Genomic DNA, 20,813 nt, shown 5'->3' with positions numbered 1-20,813 from the left:
TTAGCGTGCAAACCAAAACATCTCAGAATTCTGACATTTGATGTGCCATGTAACAGAACTGTTGAAATGAAAGGTTCTACTGTAACTACACTCCTGGAAATGGAAAAAAAAACACAATGACACCGGTGTGTCAGACCCACCATACTTGCTCCGGACACTGCGAGAGGGCTGTACAAGCAATGATCACACGCACGGCACAGCGGACACACCAGGAACCGCGGTGTTGGCCGTCAAATGGTGCTAGCTGCGCAGCATTTGTGCACCGCCGCCGTCAGTGTCAGCCAGTTTGCCGTGGCATACGGAGCTCCATCGCAGTCTTTAACACTGGTAGCATGCCACGACAGCGTGGACGTGAACCGTATGTGCAGTTGACGGACTTTGAGCGAGGGCGTATAGTGGGCATACGGGAGGCCGGGTGGACGTACTGCCAAATTGCTCAACACATGGGGCGTGAAGTCTCCACAGTACAACGATGTTGTCGCCAGTGGTCGGCGGAAGGTGCACGTGCCCGTCGACCTGGGACCGGACCGCAGCGACGCACGGATGCACGCCAAGACTGTAGGATCCTATGCAGTGCCGTAGGGGACCGCATCGCCACTTCCCAGCAAATTAGGGACACTGTTGCTCCTGGGGTATCGGCGAGGACCATTCACAACCGTCTCCATGAAGCTGGGCTACGGTCCCGCACACCGTTAGGCCGTCTTCCGTTCACGCCCCAACATCGTGCAGCCCGCCTCCAGTGGTGTCGCGACATGCGTGAATGGAGGGACAAATGGAGACGTGTCGTCTTCAGCGATGAGAGTCGCTTCTGCCTTGGTGCCAATGATGGTCGTATGCGTGTTTGGCGCCGTGCAGGTGAGCGCCACAATCAGGACTGCATACGACCAAGGCACACAGGGCCAACACCCAGCATCATGGTGTGGGGAGCGATCTCCTACACTGGCCCTACACCTCTGGTGATCGTCGAGGGGACACTGAATAGTGCACAGTACATCCAAACCGTCGTTGAACCCATCGTTCTACCATTCCTAGACCGGCAAGGGAACTTGCTGTTCCAACAGGACAATGCACGTCCGCATGTATCCCGTGCCACCCAACGTGCTCTAGAAGGTGTAAGTCAACTACCCTGTCCAGCAAGATCTCCGGATCTGTCCCCCATTGAGCATGTTTGGGACTGGATGAAGCTTCGTCTCACGCGGTCTGCACGTCCAGCTTGAACGCTGGTCCAACTGAGGCGCCAGGTGGAAATGGCATGGCAAGCCGTTCCACAGGACTACATCCAGCATCTCTACCATCGTCTCCATGGGAGAATAGCAGCCTGCATTGCTGCGAAAGGTGGATATACACTGTACTAGTGCCGACATTGTGCATGCTCTGTTGCCTCTGTCTATGTGCCTGTGGTTCTGTCAGTGTGATCATGTGATGTATCTGACCCCAGGAATGTGTCAATAAAGTTTCCCCTTCCTGGGACAATGAATTCACGGTGTTCTTATTTCAATTTCCAGGAGTGTATAAAAACAAGTAGACACGAAAAAATGCACTACACTGTTGTCCTTTTATGTTGTATTGACAGTGCTAAACTTAATCCAATGACAATTTTCAAGTGCAAAACAATGCAAAATCCTTCTGAAATGCCATCGGGTGTTGTTGCTCTTGTACATGACAAGGGTCGGACTGATGAGACAGGTATGAAATTATTGATTAACAAAATGTGGGAGAGAAGGAAAGGTGCTTTATTGAAGAAGTGGTCTCTTCTTATGCTAGACCAGTTTAGTAGTAATTTGGAAAATTCTGTAAAGGAGAAACTGAGACAGAGAAATACAAAGCTTGCTGTTATTCCAGGAGGACTTACCTCAACTGCAAGCACTTTATGTCCCAATAAATAAAACATTTAAATGTTATGAGAGAGGAATGGAACAAATGGATGTTAGATGAAACCCAACATGAATTCACGCCAAAGGGAGCTTTAAAATTACCCACAATCAAACAACTGTGTCAGTGGATACAAGTCATGTTCTAGAGTGAGAGGAGACGTTATTGTTAACCTTTCAAGAAGTGTGGCATAAGTAGCCCTCTCAACAGCAGTGAAGACTGTCTTCTATATGAAGAGGACGATGATGATGACGAGGAGGAGGAGCAGAAGGAGAAGGAAAGTTCAAATGACAATTTTCATGGACTTTAAAGGTCAGTTTGGTTTTATAAACTAAGGTTTTTTTTTAGTCTAGCATTGCAATATAATAATGAAAATGGTAAACATGTTAGTTTCTAAAAAACTGCTTAAAAGTTAAGGTGCACCTTGTAGTCTGGAAAATAAGGTAATTAATTTCTCATGGAATACTAAAATTACTTGGAACTTTAGATTTAGTTTAAATCCCAGGTATGCATCCAAATAAACACTGAAGATAGATAGTCATTCTTCAAGTTTGGCACTTAAGTGAAATGAAGACATTATATTTAAATTGACAGAGACCATGCATTGATATAACAACTAAACAAAATGAAGACACGAGATACTTGCAGGACACAACCAACAAGGTATCACTGACACACAAGGAGGCCAACAGCATGCCCAAAACTGAGTCTTCCAGAACTCCAGAGAAAACATGCTTCCATGGCAAAATTTCATCCTCAAAGAAAATGTGCTGCTGCCTATTTCTGAAGCAGTCATCAGAAAATAAAAATCTGGCTTTAAATAGATTGGAACACTGAATACTAGATCCCATAGTCAAATAATTACTTTACAGAACTTGTAAAGAGAAATTTATAGCTTGAATTTACATATAATTGAAATAAGTAAAGTGTGGTGGCAGAAAGAATGGGATTTCTGGTCAGTTGAGCAGGCTTTTTGGCACAAAATCACATAGTTGTAACACAGGAGGCGCTCAAACAATGAACAAGAAAATAGGAACACAAATGAAATACTATGAACAGTTCAGTGAATAATTTATCAAAGCCAAGACAGACACAAAGCAATAACCCATCACAGTAGTATAAGTATACATGACTACTAGGTATGCAGATAGTGAAAAGATTGAATAAGAACTGTATGATAAAAGAAATTATTCAGGAGATTAAGAGAGACAAAAATTTGATTGTGATAGGTGACAGAACTTCTACAATGACAATCATCATTATTTTGGATGTGGGGTGCTCAAGAGCAAGGTCATTGGCACCCTTACAAAGCATCAGTATGTCATTCTCTCGGCACAGAACATATTTTAAGTATTCAAACACTTGCTTTAAGAATAATGAAAGCAGACTGCATATGTGAGAGAGACCTGAGACACTGAAAGATTTCAAATTAGGAAGAGAGATAAAGAAACAAGTATTAAAGAGCGAACTATTTCCAGCAACAGATAACTATCATAATTTATTTGTTTCGAGATGTTAATTATCTGGGACGTGGAAACCTGCAACAACCAGAGATTGTTGAGGGTTTTTATCTTATTTGTAATACATTCCTCTCTGGGGGGACACCATCCTGAAGTAGCACTGTCAGTGGGGGTGGAGGGGTTTGTGTGTTCGTCTGAAGCTGCGGGCTATGCAGGCTGTGGGAACCTACGATTGGTAAGGTCTTGGCCGATGGAGCGAACTAAGTGTGTTCCACAACGACCTGTCATTCCACATCCATACCTTGTTCTTTCCCAACTCCTCAATACCAAACCCAAGGCGTGAAGCAATCCATGCTGAGTGGGGCGTGGCACATGGGAAGATGTCTCATGAATGGAGCCTGGAATATACCTAATATACAAAGACTTAATGAAAACTTTGATTTCCTGACATCGTGTAGTACAATACCTCACTTTAAAATGATTGGTATTGTGGTGATTCATGAATTTCATAGAAATGACACTAGATTGGAGACTAATTATCAGACACTATTGCAAAATAAAACAAACAATGATGTATTTTAAGAAACAGTGGCATTCAGTGTAGTAATGGGAAAGACTTGAATTAGTGAAAATGGTAGGAATAAAATAAATGGTATTAATCACAAACTGTAATTATTCAAATAACTGGACTTTTATGAATGTAGTTTACTCATTCAAGAAGTTATTCTGTCGCTTGCAAATGAAGGCACATTTTGTAAAACGTAAATTTAGGATGAAAGCAGTAAAGAACATTCCTTCTTAATGACTTTACTAATTAAATTCTTATTGTTGTAACCAGATATATGCCTAATTATAAAATTCTAGGCATCTGTTACAAATTCTGTCAATCAAAACCTGTTTCGTTTTACTCTCTTAGCTTCAATTATTGTTAGGAATGTGAGTCGTCATGCATTAAGCATGTATTAATTAATTTTGTGAAGTTCATTGTTGTATTCATATTTAGATGGAATATTCACATTTAAAAATACTTTTACATTATAAGTTTCACATATTTTTCAATTTTGTAATTTTAGACGTATTATTCTGTGAAACCAGAACATCTTAGCTTTGGAACTTTTAATTGTAAATATGATTAAAATATGTTTTCATTATTAAGTAATAATGGTCCAAGTGACCATCCATTATTTAGAATATATAAATAGGGAAGCAGCGAGGCTATTGAATGGGCAGTTTGAGCTGATATCTCGAAGTGTAACCTGTGTTAGTTATGTGAATATTATTTCACCAAGATTTAAAGTCGTGAAAAAGTATGTTTCTTTATTTGTGAACCAGTCAGTTGTTTTACGAACACATACTGTACAACTTGGCCTCTTTGCAATGTGTCATGATGGATTTGATCAGCTGTTATGAACAGAAGAATAAATGTTTAAAAACTGGAACTGATCACTTTCACTGTAAACCACAAACTTCATGAAGATCCAGGCAATCTACAAATATTTCAGTTATGTGGGGAAAGATTTCATTTTAATCTTCAACTTATGATTCTAGATGACATGCACTTTTGATAAGTCAGTACATCTGTCTTCGAAGTTTTGAGGATTACCTTACCGACGAGTAGACAATAATTAAGTAGAAGTGTTAAAAGCCTCAGGGATACCTGATGACCTTCCTGGGTTATTAGCCTTGCACTGCGTGGGGTTTGCATGGTGTTGACCGATTAGATCTTAACTCTTGTGGGACCAAAATGGACACAAAAGAAAATTGCAATACTGAGTGGAAAGTTGAGACCTCAGACACCCAAACATCGGAGCTGGAACCCATGAAAAATATCCCCTCAGTTGAACAGAGGGACGGACCTGTTCAGGAAGTGAGAATGGTGACAAAGAAGTTGGACTAGATTAAGATTAAAGAATTGCCTGGGGCTCAGATGAGGAAACTTCTTAGAGAACAAAAGCTAAAGGAAGGAAAAGAGTGGCTTCCTAAACAAAATTGGAGGGAACTAAAAGGGCTTGAGCCCAAGAGTTCCAAGGAAAGACTGTCCCAGGGTGAAGGGGATGTACAAACCCCTTCTACATTGAGAGCAGGCAGTGAGAGGACAAGGGAGGAATCTAAGACTCCCATTTCTCAGGAAAAGCGTATACATTAAAGCCGAGGCAAGATATAGGGAAACAGACCTATAGTGCTGCAGTCTCAGTTTTTAGGATGGCAGTTATCCAGTAGGCCTATCCACTGATCAAATCACCTTGCAGCAGGAGGAGTTCCAGGAGGAGTTCGTGCAGATGTCTCTCTTTGAGAAGACTGGGGGGGAGGGGTGGGAGGACACTGGTCCAAGATCCAAATTCAGGAATGACTATCTGGATCACGGTGCTCTTATCTTTGATTGAGAAGGGGTGGGTACAGTGGACTGGCTTAAGGAAAAAGTGCCCCTAATATTTCCATGGGAGGATGCAAAGCTCCTGTTACAGACAGCAGCTGAGCTCTTCAGGACCACAAAGATATTAATCTGGGTGCCAAAACTTTTTAACGATAGCTCTCCAGAGACTCTGACTGAAAAAATAGGGTCTCAAAACCCAAAAGTCTCAACAGAGAATTGGGAGGTAATCAACCGACAGGTTGTACCAAACGGCCAAACCCATGTGGTGGAAGTCAGAGAGGAGTCCCTGGAGGCAATCCAGGAACATGACCTGAGATTATTCTTGGGGTTCTTGCAGGTTGCCGACAGGGTAATAAAGGACATCATAAGCAACAATTGCTGCAAGATGGAAAGATGGAAACTGAATGTGCTGCAGATAAATCTGCAGCACAATAAAGGGGCCACTGCTGCTCTGAGTCATCTTCTGGGAAGACAAGTGGACGTGGCCCTGATTCAGGAACCCTATTTATATAAAGAGGGTGTATCAGGTCTCAGTAGCACTGGAGGTAAGCTGGTTTGTGCTAGAAATATGAGAAACTCCAGAACGTGCATTTATGTGAAAAATGGATTCCCCTTCATGCCAATGGCGGACTATTGTTCCAGGTACTTAGTGACTATCAGGGTGCGACAACATGAGGAAGGTATGACGAGGGAGTTTGTAATGGCCTCGGTATACCTTCCTCACAAGGACAGTGCTCCTCCTCCTCAGGCGGTGAGGAGACTGACAGAAGCCTGTGCACATAGGGCGACCAACTATTGATTGGATGCAATGCTAAAAATGCCCACAACTTAGTGCAGAGCAACACTGACACCAACAGTAGAGGTGAGTATCTTCCAGAATTTCTTCTATCTGGTAACTAGAGATCCTCAATAGGAGGCAAGGAACCTACATTTAGCAATATAAGAAGGAAAGAGGTAATTGACATAACCTTTGGTTCCACTCTGATGGATAGTTATGTCAAACAATGGCATGTGGCTTTAGAGCCATCCTCATCAGACCACGTGTATATTAAGTTCTAGGTCGAAATGGGCATTAGATAGACAATGTCCTATAGGAATCCCAGGAAAATGGACTGGGAGGCATATAGGAGGGACCTCGACTCAAGCCTATCGGAAGTCAGTACTTCAATAAGAAATCCAGTAGAGTTTGAGGAGGTAGCAGAGGCAGTGACCTTTGCCATCATGACCTCATACTATGACAAGTGTTCCATCACCAAGAAGTGCACGAACAGGGATGAATTTTGGTGAAACAACAACCTGGAATCGCAGAGGGAACAGGTACAAAAACTGTTTAACCTTGTGAGAAGGAAAGGACAATGGGCAGAATATCGGGAGACCCTTGTCAAATACAATCTTGCAATTAAGCAAGCAAAGCAGGTGTCCTGGAAGGTATTCTGTGAGGAGGCAGAGTGTGCTGGTCTGGCAGGGCGCTGTTCACACCAGACTTCACAAAATCCTCACTAGGATGCCAACTAATCCAGGAGGAACTTTAAGGAAAAAGGATAGGGAATATACAAGGACATCACATGAAACACTGCAACTACTCCTCAAGACTCATTTTCCTCAACATACTCTGACAGAAAACATAGACCAGGATGAGATCACTGTGGGATATCTGTTTTCAAGTATTTGAAGGCAGAATTAAGAATCTGCCAGAGGATGTGTTGACCACAGTAAAATCCAATGGGCGGTGGGAACATTCCAACCATTCAAGTCACCTGGCCCATATGGAATTTTTCCAGAGATCCTGCAACAAGCAGGAGTGAACTTAACAAGATTCCTATGCGGGTGACTTAGGGTTGGCCTAGCAGCAGGAATAATCATTCCTAACATTTGGAGGGCAGTGAAGGTTGTCTTCATTCCAAAGCTAAGGAGAACTGATCATACCTAGGCCAAGGTTATGAGACCTATCAGTCTGTCCTCCTTTCTTCTTAAAACATTAGAAAAACTGGTCAATGCAGATGTTTTGGGGAGGAGGTTAAACCAAAATTAAACCAACCAGGAAAATCTTGCGAAACTGCACTCCACCAACTTGTTGAAAAGGCGGAGAAAGCACTACACTTTCTGGAAATAACTATCTGCATCTTATTGGACATCGAAGGGGCTTTTAGCAACACAACCTTCGAAGGCAGCGGAGGTGCATGGCTTGGAGACCACCATTTGCAGGTGGATTAGAGCCATGATTAGTAGTAGAAAGGTAGAAGCCATTATGACGCAAGAAAAAATGGTAATCAACACCACCAGAGTTTGTCCACAAGGAGGGGTCCCGTCCCCTCTACTGTGGAACCTTGTGGTGAATGAACACATTGCAGAATTCAATTCTAGACAGTACTTCTGCCACGACTCTGCAGGACAAATTTTCAAGTACAGTCAGAGCTAAGGCACAAGGAGCATTGAACTTTGCGCAAAATTGGTGCAGGAAACAGGATCTATGGGTCAGTCCTACAAAGACTGTTGTAGTACCATTTACAAGGAAGCATATCCAACACATAAATTGGAATCTCAAGCTTCTCAATGAAACTACCAGTGAAGTGATAGTTAAATGTCTAGCAGCAACTCTGAATGAGAAACTATCGTGGGCCCCTTCCAAGGTAAAAGGTACTCTAATGAGTACCAGGAGAGCTTGTGGTAAAAACTGGGGCTTAAGCCCCCAAGAGTATGTGCTGGATATACACCATTGTGGGTCCCTGGCCATTCAGGGCTTAGTGGTAACGAGCAAGCTGATAGGTTGGCCAGGATAGGGTGATGACACCATTTATTGGACCGAACATGCCCTGACGCTCACCAAGGTGATGATCAAAATAAAACTATGAGACTGGACAAGGAGACAGCATGTAGAATATTGAGCTAAGTTCCAAAAGCAAAAACATGGCAAAGTATTGATGCCAAAGCCACGTTCTAAGAGAAGTCTCTCAATACTGGGCTTGAACAGGACAGAAATGAAACTCATGGCTGGACTACTGTGAGGCCATGGGAATTTCAGAAAACATCTCGTAAAATGGGGATAATAGAAGAAGGCCTCAAATGTAGGATGTGTGGTGTTGGCGAGGAAACCACATCACATTTGATCTTCGAATGTGAGGCATTGGAGATTAAAAAGACAAAATATTTGGATGAACCAGACCTGAAGCTATTGTGTCTAGCAAAGCACTGATGAAGGATCTCCTTGAACTGTTCAAGGGCAATGGTTGGCTTTACTGTGTAACTACGTATTATTCTGTGCAACTACTTATTGCTATGGCACTGTTAATTAAAAGTTATAGTTAATTACAGTTAGCACAACAGCTCACTACATGCTATAATCTATGAGATAATACTTATATTTGAGTAAAGCAACATACACCATTTGAAAGTTAAGAACTTCTGCTTTCCTGAAAAGTATTTTAAATTACCAAAAACTAATTATCTTATCAATATTAGAAAAGGAAACCTGCTACTCATCATATAGCGGAGATGCTGAGTCACAATAGGCACAACAAAAAGATTCACACAATTACAGCTTTCGGCCATTAAGGCCTCTGTCAGCAATAGACACACGCGCGCGCGTGCCTACACACACACACACACACACACACACACACACACACACACACACACACACACACACACAACTGCAGACGTGTGTGTGTGTGTGTGTGTGTGTGTGTTTGTGTTGCTGACAAAGCCCTTAATGGCCAAAAGCTATAATTGTGTGAATCTTTTTGTTGGGCCTAATGCGACTCAGCATCTCCGCTATATGGTGAGTAGCAACTTGCCTTCTCTAATATTTTTACATTCCATCCTACATTATTTTCCATTGTTTAATTATCTTATCAAAGTTTCTGGTTATTGCCAATTTCCATCACAGATTTCATAGTAACCACTATCAGATTCCAGACTTACCTTAATTTTTCTGTACCACCTGACAAAGCAACAATTAATTAACTCACTATTTAATAATTTCATGCAACTTCCTGTGCTTTGCAATACGATGCTCATGCATATAAAAAACGGAATCCACACTGGAATAAGAATTATAGTACCATGTATTTTTCTAAATTTCTAAATAGCAACATCCATGTAAGTTATAACCAATTTCAAGCAAACTTTGTACACATATCATTTACTGTCTGGAAAGAAACACTGTGCAGATAAGAACTAACCACCTATCAAATGTGTGGAGGTGAAATCAGTGTAACCCACAGTGTGAGAATACCCACACTTAACTCATCCAGTATTTGAGAATGAGAGCATTTAAAACTTGCAATAACTGTATCTACATAGTTTAAAACCTTTAATAAATATTTCCTTGCTGATGACTCCTACAAAATGATCAATGGAAGGAAGTTCATCACTTACTATATTTTCACTGTTCATGCAGTACAGCTGGCACATGAAGCATGACATTTTAGTTTATTCGTTCTTTTCTACTAACTGTATTCATGACATTCTATAGACAGTATTCACATATACCACTGAATGTAGCAGAAAAATACCATCATTGCACGACACTTAGTGCAGGAGGTATGATGTCATACACAATGAATGCGTAAAGAATTACTGCTTCATGCAAGGCTTTTAATTTGTTACTTGTGTACTACTAACTCTGTTTACAACATATTTCGCAGACAGTAGATGCATATACCACTGGATGTACCTGCAAAATTATATAATTGTACAGCACAGTTTATGATATACATTGTAATAAACAGTAACATGTGTGAAAATGAAACAGCAGGATGAAATTCACGAGACGTACAGGTGAAATACGTATACAAATAAACACAACACACATTAACTATGTGTGAAATATATCTGATGTGTGTAAGCAAGCAAAGCCATGACAAAAAGCTAATCGTAAGCCCCTGGAACGATATCGAAGTGGCCACACATGTTACTGTCTGGAAAGAAACACTACAGGGGTAAGAACCACCAATCTCCTATCGAGGTGAACATAATGACATGGAAAGAGAAGGGAGGATGAGGAGATTGACAAACGGCGAGAGAGGAAGACGAGAGAGGTACTGACATGAGGACAAGGGACAAGCAGATGGAAAGAGAGAGGGGAGAGGAAGAAATACACAAAAAAAGAAAAAGGAGATGGACAGAGAAAGTAGGAGGCGAGGGTCAGGGAGGGGGGGAAGAGAAGGAGGAGGCGAGGGACCGGGAGGGGGGGAAGAGGAGGAGGAGGAGGCGAGGGACCGGGAGGGGGGGAAGAGGAGGAGGAGGAGGAGGCGGCGGCGGCGAGGGACAGGGAGGGGGGAAGAAAAGGAGGAGGCAAGGGACAGGGAGGGGGGAAGAGAAGGAGGAGGTGAGGGACAGGGAGGCGGGGACGGGAAGGAGGTGGTGATGGACAGGGAGGGGGGACGGGAAGGTGGTGAGGGACAGGGAGGGGGGGACGGGAAGGAGATGGTGATGGACATGGAGGGGGGACGGGAAGGTGGTGAGGGACAGGGAGGGGGGAGCGGGAAGGAGGAGTCGGGGGACAGGGAGGGGGGAGGGAAGGAGGAGGTGAGGGACAGGGAAGGGGGAAGGGAAGGGGGTGAGGCGAGGGACAGGGAGGGAGGAGGGAAGGGAAGGAGGAGGTGAGGGACAGGGAGGGAGGAGGGAAGAGAAGGAGGAGGGAAGAGAAGGAGGAGGTGAGGGACAGGGAGGGGAGAGGGAAGAGGATGCGAGGGACAGGGAGGGGAGAGGGAAGAGGATGCGAGGGACAGGGAGGGGAGAGGGAAGAGGATGCGAGGGACAGGGAGGGGAGAGGGAAGAGGATGCGAGGGACAGGGAGGGGAGAGGGAAGAGGATGCGAGGGACAGGGAGGGGAGAGGGAAGAGGAGGCGAGTGACAGGGAGAGTGAAGAGGAGGCGAGTGACAGGGAGAAGGAAGAGGAGGCAAGTGATAGGGAGAGGGAAGAGGAGGCGAGTGACAGGGAGAGGGAAGAGGAGGCGAGTGACAGGGAGAGGGAGGAGGAGGTGAGTGACAGGGAGAGGGAAGAGGAGGTGAGTGACGGAGAGGGAAGAGGAGGTGAGTGACGGAGAGGGAAGAGGAGGTGAGTGACAGGGAGAGGGAAGACGAGGCGAGTGACAGGAGAGTGAAGAGGCTACAACAGAGCACTCCCCTTGTTACTCAGTACCACTCAGGAATGCAGGGTTTCGAATACCTCACATCATGCCATGAAATTATGAATATCCTGCCCACTATCCTTCCCTTTCACTCCCACAGCCCATCCAACCTATGCACTATCATTGTCCATTCCTATTTCACCCCTGCTGACTACCTCTTCCTTCGTGGTTCATATCCCTGCAAGAGACCTAAATGAAAGACCTGTTCCATGAATCCCCCCCCCCCCCCCCCACCACCACCACCACCACCCATCCAGTGAGAAGCATCTCTCATCCCATCAACAGTAGGACTACCGGTGAAAGTAGTTTAAAGAATTTCCGTGTAAATTCTAGAACCACTCGGCCTACTACTGTCTGGAACACACGATATTTTAAATATAAGTGTGAGAGAGCCTATTTACTGTGCATCACCTGTCTGTGTGTGCAGGTTTGAAGTCTATCATTTGAGAACTGTAGACACTGCGGTCGAACAGCACTGTCAAATGGTCATTCCCACAATGTGGGAAGCTTTCTATGTGGGAATGACCAGCAACAAACTGTCCATTCACATGAACGGACACAGGCAGACAGTGTTTGTTGGTAATGAGGATCACCCTGTGGCTAAACATGCCTTGGTGCACGGCCAGCACATCTTGGCACAGTGTTACACCGTCCGGGCTATCTGGATACTTCCCACTGACACCAACCTATCAGAACTCCAGAGGTGGGAACTTGCCCTTCAATATATCTTCTCTTCCTGTTACCCACCAGGACTCAACCTCCGCTAATTTCAAGTTGCCGCCGCTCATACCTCACCTGTCATTCAATAACACCTTTGCCTCTGTACTTCCACCTCGACTGATATCTCTGACCAAACTCTTTGCCTTTACATATGTCTGCTTGTGTCTGTATATGTGCGGATGTGTGTGTGTGTGTGTGTGTGTGTGTGTGTGTGTGTGTGTGTGCACGTGCAGGCGCGTGTGTGTGCACGAGAGTATGTATACCTGTCCCTTTTTCCCCCTAAGGTAAGTCTTTCCGCTCCCAGGATTGGAATGACTCCTTACCCTCTCCCTTAAAACCCACATCCTTTCGTCTTTCCCTGTCCTTCCCTCTTTCCTGATGAAGCAACCATGGGTTGCGAAAGCTTGAGATTTGTGTGTGTGTGTGTGTGTGTGTGTGTGTGTGTGTGTGTGTGTGTTTGTGTGTGTGTGTGTTTGTGTTCGTTATTGTCTCTATCAACGTACCAACGCTTTCGTTTGGTAAGTTACAGAATCTTTGCTTTTGATATATTTTTCCCATGTGGAATGTTTAACAGCCAAGGACAAATCACCAGGATTTTCCATCCTCCCCTAGCAAGACATATACCACGAAATATCTCCTACGAATATGTCCACAGTCCTATTCTCTGCTTCCCACAAGAGGACTATCTGCCACTGCACTGTGTGTCAGTTCTTAAGTCTGCGAGCTCATTTTTACGAATTCTATCAGAAAATGCCTCTTAACAACTCAATGTGCTTCCATGTAAACCTCCAAGGTTTTTCATTGCACTATTCTGCTTATGATATCACTGGACAAGCCCTTCAGCCAGATGGTCAAATGCCTATGCCTTACTAAGTATTTCATGGTATATCAAATGCATTTTAGCATCACCCACTAATCGTAACTTAGCCATATACAGATACCTTATCAGATCAATTCCCTAACTTAGCTGCAACACTCACATCATCAGCGAGGGTCAACATATGTTCAGATGTCTTTCCAGAAAAATTCTTAATGAGACTGGATGCCATAGTATCAATGGACAACAAAGGTATGTTCATGTCTTGCTGTCGGCTCCCTGGAATTGCATTTGCCCAGTCAAGATTTGTAATGCTTGTAGTTCCTTCTACAACTCCTCATTAAAGTTAAATATCAATGAATCGATGATACAGGCAGAATGACCAGACTGAGTACCGAGTGGACGGAAGGGGAAGGCTATATGGTGGTCAACGACGTGATTCCCCACCTACTGATGACAGAATGTGCTCCAATTTTTTTAGCCTTTCAGCATTTTCTGCTGGACTAATGTTTGGTTTCAGAGCTTCAGAGAATTCTTTTACAAAAGGTATGTAGCATGAAAGGCATTCTTGCATAGTCTTTAGATGCAGGTACTACATGCTGCCCCGTTAACAGAATATTTTATTACCAATTATGTCCTGGTGTCAAAACGGGTGCTCTGATGCTCTCTCTTGCACAGCCTGTGGGAATGTGATCTTCACTTGTTTGTGTTCTGGTTCCCCTGAGTTTTTATACTCATTATGCAACTGTTGCATACCAGGCGGGCGCACTACGCCTGGATGCTGTTTCAGGATGCTCAAAAATTTTATTCTTCACTCTAATACTATTTGGCTGTGCGATACTTCTGTCTCACATGACGCCTGCCACACAACTGATGTCGTAGTGCACTCTCTGCTACTGCCTGCACTCACATAGCCACGTGTGATGAACACACACAATGCTGGCATAGCTTCCACACAACGAACTAGCAGTTTGTAATCCATTCACATATCTGCAAATGAAGAAAAACTTTTGCCCCAATCCTTGTTTAATAGTTATAATTCCTAGAATTTTGATCCTATCATGATTTACTCAATATCAAGTGTGCCACAATTAAGAGAGAATGAGGCTTCTTTTCAGTTGTTTATGCTTCAGTCCGGAGAAGGCAGATTTTTTTCAAGAATAATGACAAAGATGACATCATCATTAAAGTTTGGTTCAATGTTTATCGAAGGATCTGTCTGACAGAATGCTATGTTTTGAATTACTGTGAACTAGGTGAGCTATAATTCTTTCACTGTGTGCTGGAAGGTATCCTTTCTGTCTCAAAGCCAAAGTACCACATTTACTATTATTGCTAAGAAATTCCACTAAGATTATTCTACTCTCATTTTTACAGTGAATCTGGTGGAGTGAGACCTAGGTACATTTCTTTAGTTGCTGTCAGTATATGAGGAATCAATTGGAAACAAAACCAATTTTCAACTACTTAAGATTATCGGAGGTAATGTTGTAAACAGTACCAAGTTACATGGCTGACTTGTCCACATTAGGAATGCTTACTCCACAGTTCATCTTCATCTCACTGCCAACAAAAATTTTTGGAACTTGGTTGTGATGTGATATTTACTGCTTCCTTACAAATACTGTAAAACTTCTGTCATCAGTCAATAAGAAATGTCCTCAATACGATAACATACACGACTGCCAAGCATCTCTTGGTTATTAAAAACTACATTACTCTTCACAGATAGTCTTTGGACCAGTTATGCATGACCTCTGCCACCATGAACACACTAGCATGTCTGAAAATGAACATTGTGCAAATATTCTGAACACACTGGACACATTACCGAGGCAACAAAAGTCATGGGATAGCAATACGAAATACAGATGGTGGTAGTATAGTGTGCACAAGGTATAAAAGTGTAGTGCATTGGCAGGGCTGTCATTTGTACTGTGGTGATCAATGCGAAAAGGTTTCAGACATACCATGGCCATATGACGGGAGTTGACAGGCTTTGAATGCAGAATGGTTGTTGGAGCTAGATGCATGGAACATTCCATTTCAGAAATTGTTAAGGAATTCAATTTTCCATGATCCAGTGTCAAGAGTGTGCTGAGAAACCAAATTCCAGGCATTAACTATCACCACAATGGCCTTCACTTAACTACTGAGAGCAGTGATGTTTGCATAGAGTTTTCAGTCCTAATAGTAATGCAACACTGCATGAAATAACTGCAGAAATCAATATAGGACAGACAGTGAATGTACCCGTTAGAACAGTGTGGCCGGTGTTAATGGGCTATGGCAGCACAAGAGCTATGTGAGTGCCTTTGCCAGCAGCATGACATTGCCTGAACTTCTCTTGGGGTCATGACCCCATCAGTTGGACCCAAGACAAATGGAAAAAAACATGGACTCATCAGATAAGAGTCCAGATTTCAGTTGGTAAGAGCTGATGGTAGGTTTGAGTGTGGCACAGACACCATGAAGCCATGGACCCAAGTTGCCAACAAGGCACTGAGTAACTTGCTGGTGGCTCTGTAACACTATGGGCCATGTTTACACAGAATTGATTGGCTCCTCTGGTCCAACTGAACTCATCATTGACTGGAAACGGTTGTTTGGCTATTTGGAGGCCATTTTCAGCCATTCATGGACTTCATGTTCCCAAGCAATGAAGAAATTTTTATGGATCGCAATGCACCATATCAACAGGGGTCGTGATTGGTTTGAAGAATATTCTGGGCAATTCGAGTGAATGACTTGACCACCCAGATCATACGACATGAATCCCATCAAAAATTTATGGGGCATAATTGAGAGGTCAGTTTGAGCACAATATACTGCACTGGGAACACTTTCACGGCTCAATATTTCTGCAGGAGACTTCCAACAACTTATTGAGCCCATGCCACATCGAGCAACTGCACTACAGAATACAGACTGCTGTCTCCCTCATGTTATTGCCTGAAACACAGGTTGCAAAGACGCCATGAGGGTAAAACACATATCTCAGCAAGATTCACCACCACTTGCATCCCAGATCACAAAATTCTTATGTGATATGGGCTTGTATTTAGATTGTCTCTTTAATAATGCTATTCCAGAAGCTTTTAGCTGAGCAGAGGACAGACATGTTTCTGGACTGAACACGTTTTTCTGTTATGCTATTCTCAGTAAACACGTAGTTATTTTCCTGTTCAAGCCTTACATTGTGTATGTGTTCTGTGCAATGTAGACAGACACATCACTCCATTTGTCAGATGCTGGTTGGTTAGTTTAGTGATTAAAGGGACAAAACAACAAGTTCGTGAGTCCTTGATAACTGGAAAAGACAAGTAAACAAAACTATAAATAAAAGAAGGACCTAGTGCATGACAGTCGAGAAAATAAAACCTGAAGGTCTATCGAAGCTCAACAAATATAAGAAAAGAGAACAAGAAGTAAGTAAAGGGGGAAAGGAAGAAAGGCGTGCAAGGTGCACCATCCAGGGACAAGCAAAACATCCTCAAAGACAGGAACCGCAACAGGGGACATACGACCCCCTCTGCCCCATACCTGAGGCAACCCACTCAACAATACACAGTAAACACTAGCAACATGGACAGGAGAGCAAAAGGATGAGTAAGGCGCAGGCTGGGGCAGATTACCAAGCCAAACAACCATTGCCCTGTTGGGGCAGAGGAGACAACAGGATGTCCTGCAACTCCTAAATGAGCTGACAAGGCTGAGGTACCCACTCTTAGAGAGGGTGACAGAAACCCCCTATACAAATAAACTGTAAAACCAGGTCAGCCATTGAGACATTGTCTGCTAACAGCAGGGGTAGAAAGTTGGGAAGATTAAGTGTCTGTTACAGGGTGGTTAGGTTAGGACAGTCCAGAAAGATGTGGATCACACTCATACGGCAACACAATGATAGTAGGGTGGATCCTCGTGATGGAGGAGATAACCATGAGTAAATCATGTATGCAGAGTCGGCAAAGGATGATGGAGTCCTTGTGAGAGGCCCACATGGAGGACCTTCACAAATTTGTGGTCTCCTTTATCACCTGTACTTTGTTCAGCAAAGACAGAGTACACCATTCCATATTCTAAATACTTGGAACTTGGTGACATAATACTGATCAAAAGTCCAACAATCTCAATAGATGGCTTGTCAGCAGACAATTTGGCCAACCTGTCAACAAATTCATTCCCTGGGACCTCAACATTACCTGGTGTCCAGACAAAAACCACAAAGTGCCATTGTCTGAGAGAAAAGGGGACTCCTGGATAGTCAGGACCAAGGTATGGCAAAGGTAATACTGGTCAAGAGCTTGTAAACCAGTCAAGGAGTTGTCCTACAGATGAGGGAGGACTCACCTGTGTAGTGACGGATATGCTCAATGGCATGAGAGGTTGCTATGAACTCTGCAGTGAAAACACTGCAGCCAACCAGGAAGGATCAGAGTTCATTATCACACACAAATGTAAGAAAAGCCAATGTGAGCGGCAACCATCGAGCCATCAGTATAGATTACCTCTCAAGCATGAAACACACTGAGACTGGAAAAGAACTGGTGGTGAGAGGCATCAGGTGGAGCCAAACATTTTGAAACTTGTGACAGGTAATGACAGAACTGTGGACAGAGAACGCATCAATGATGTATGCGAGCGAAGCCTGACAGGAGATGGTACAGGAGAGAGCTGGATTTCTGAAAAAAGGGACCAAATGTGGATGTCAATCATAATCGCAAGTCTGGTCCACTGTTGTGGGAAACGAATCTCTGTATCTGAAAACAGGAGACTGCAGTCTGGGTGCTCCGGTGAGCAGCAGATGCACAACGCACAAGCAATTAACTATTGTTGGTGCAGAACCCACAATGGTGGAATCCACTGTCCCTACTAGGAAGCTGATCATGGGGCTAGTCCAAAAGGTGCCAGTTGCCAGTCATACCCCATAATGGTGTACTAGCTCCAGCATCTATAACATCAAAGGTGATGCCGAGCAGTATGCAGGACTCTTATAATATGGACAGGACTACATTAGTGTTGTGTAGAGCCGTAGCACAGTAGAGTGGTCCACACCCAGTTGGTACAGCTGAAGCACCAAAAAGTGTTGAGGTGCTATTAACATGTCTACTTTAGTTGACGAAGATGGGGAAGCAATGTCAAACAGTCATCAAAGACCAATCTCAAAAAATGCTGAGAGTCCCCCACCTTGAGGGCCTGGCCATCAAAGTAGAGATCTGGATGGATATGCACTGTGTGGCAATCAGAAATACATAATGCAAGTTTTGACATAAAACTGGAAGGCATGAGTAACAGCACAAGATTGCACCCTGCAAATTGCTCCCAGCAGTCTGGATTCAGTAATTCCCATATTGGACAAACAAAAATAAATGCAAAAATCATTGGCATACAAAAAGAGGGACACTGCAGGTACCACAACTACCACCACAACATTTAATGCCCCTAAAAAAAAAGAGGGGGAGACAAAACAGAACCCTGTGGAACCCGATTCTATTGCAGATTGGAGATGCCATGGGAGGCACCAACCTGTACCTCAAAAGTGCGACATGAAATAAAGTTTTGGATAAAAATCGGGAGCGGGCCCCAGAGGCCCCACTCATGAAAGATGGCAAGGATGTGGTGGTGCCAAAATGCTCAACAACAGAATCTGGGATGGTGAGGATAACACCATTAACGGAAATTCCTAGTATACCTAAAGGAGCACAGCTCCCAAAAATGTGCCCGAGTTTTCCCCTACTTGCAAGGAGGGAGCATGCGGCCATATGGCAGCATCAAATTGTTCGCAACAAATCCATTTATGACATTTAATTACATAGTGGGCCCAGCCACAAAACAGTTTATAAAATCAGGAAATGGTCGAGGGATGGCTGCCATTTGTAGTGTTGGAGGGCACGGCTGTGGTCTTTAATAGTTGCGGCAATTTTGGGGCCCGCCAAGTGACAATCTTCCATCAGAGAGGTCCCTAGGATGTAAGAATTGCTGAAGGAGCTGCCGAAAATTGTCAGATGTAAGGTTTTCAACATTCACATGGAATGTGATAGACACTAGGTGTACAAAATCATCAGAATCTCAGCACCATTTGTTACTAAAAACCATTAAAATAGATCCAGGTGATATATTATTGTGTTTTGATGTTTCATTGTTCACAAAAGTTCTGCTCAAAGATATGCTCGTTTTGATGGAGTAATTTTTATTTCGCAAGATAAACTTGTTACATCAATGCTGAACAACAACAACATCAAACTTTCTACACAACTGAAACTACTATGAACAAGTTGATGGGGTTGCTGTGTACTCAGCTCAATCACCTGCCACTGTGGACTTTTAGATGGTATAATTCAAAGAGGAATCACTGAAGACAGTGCTTGTCCAGAATAGATTACTACTCACCATACAGCAGAAATGCTGAGTTGCAGACAAGCACAACAAAAGGACTGTCAGACAAGTAAGCTTTTGGATTCAAGCAAATGCAACTCACTCACATGCCCACAGTTTCTGGCTGCCAAGGCCAGACTGGCCCTACACTGGTGCAGCTTCCACAGGTCTCTACTGAGCTCCATCTAAGAAAGTCATCAAGTGCATATTTCAGCTAACTGCAAAAATAAGGAACCTTCTACCTTCTGAGAGGGTGAATGATTACCTTGGACTTCACACATCTGGGGTCCATCACATTTTGCACAAATGAGGAAAATCTCAAGTGATAAATGCAGCACTGTCTCTCCCTATACTACACTGAAGATAACTGCAATGTAAAATAAATCCACATGGGGTATCCAAAGAAAACAGGAATTATTTTTTAAAAGCTATATGTTTTCAAAGTGTTTGCAAAACAACCTTATCCATTCAAAATACCTTCCATTACAACCAACATATTTGTCCCACTGGTGCTTCCACTGTTCGAAACATTCTTGTAGTCATCTTTAGAAAAGGCTGACAGCTCCTCTCTGTTGTTTGTTCTTTACTTCTTCAGTGTTGTCAAATTTGCGTCTTTCCATGCCTCTTTTCAAAGCTTAGGAACAAGAAAGTCACATGGAGCATGGGGCAGCAGAACTATCCCATTTTTAGCCAAAAACTGTCTAACAGAGGTGACAGTGTATGCAGGTGCGTCGCTATGATGGAAGAACCCGTCTCCTGTCTGACACAAATCAAGCCTTTGTTGACTAAACTGTTGCGCAATCTTCTTAAAACAGTCTGTGAGCACAAGCTCTCTAACTTTTTCAATATTTTTGTCGATTCAGCAACTGATGGGCATCCAGAATGAGGTTTGTCATCAACTGACACATTGCCATTTTTAAATCGAGCAAACAACCCGTACACTTGAGTTTTTCCCATAGCATGAACTTGGTAAGCTATTTTCAACATTTTAACAGTTTCAGCAGCATTTTACCGAGTATAAAACAAAACTTCACAGCTGTACGTTGTTCACTCAAACTTAC

At 43.3% G+C, this 20,813-nt stretch overlaps 1 protein-coding gene across 2 annotated transcripts in view; it reads right to left on the bottom strand.

Annotated features, from left to right (window-relative positions):
• Positions 1-20,813, bottom strand: part of LOC126354335 (protein disulfide-isomerase TMX3) — a 168,098-nt gene that overhangs the window by 107,978 nt on the left and 39,307 nt on the right. The window lies entirely within an intron of this gene.

The sequence above is a fragment of the Schistocerca gregaria genome, chromosome 3, assembly GCF_023897955.1.
Source record: "Schistocerca gregaria isolate iqSchGreg1 chromosome 3, iqSchGreg1.2, whole genome shotgun sequence".
NCBI classification, from domain to species: Eukaryota; Metazoa; Arthropoda; class Insecta; order Orthoptera; family Acrididae; genus Schistocerca; species Schistocerca gregaria.
Note: the sequence above shows the minus strand (reverse complement) of the source record. Positions and strands in the feature narration are given on the sequence as shown.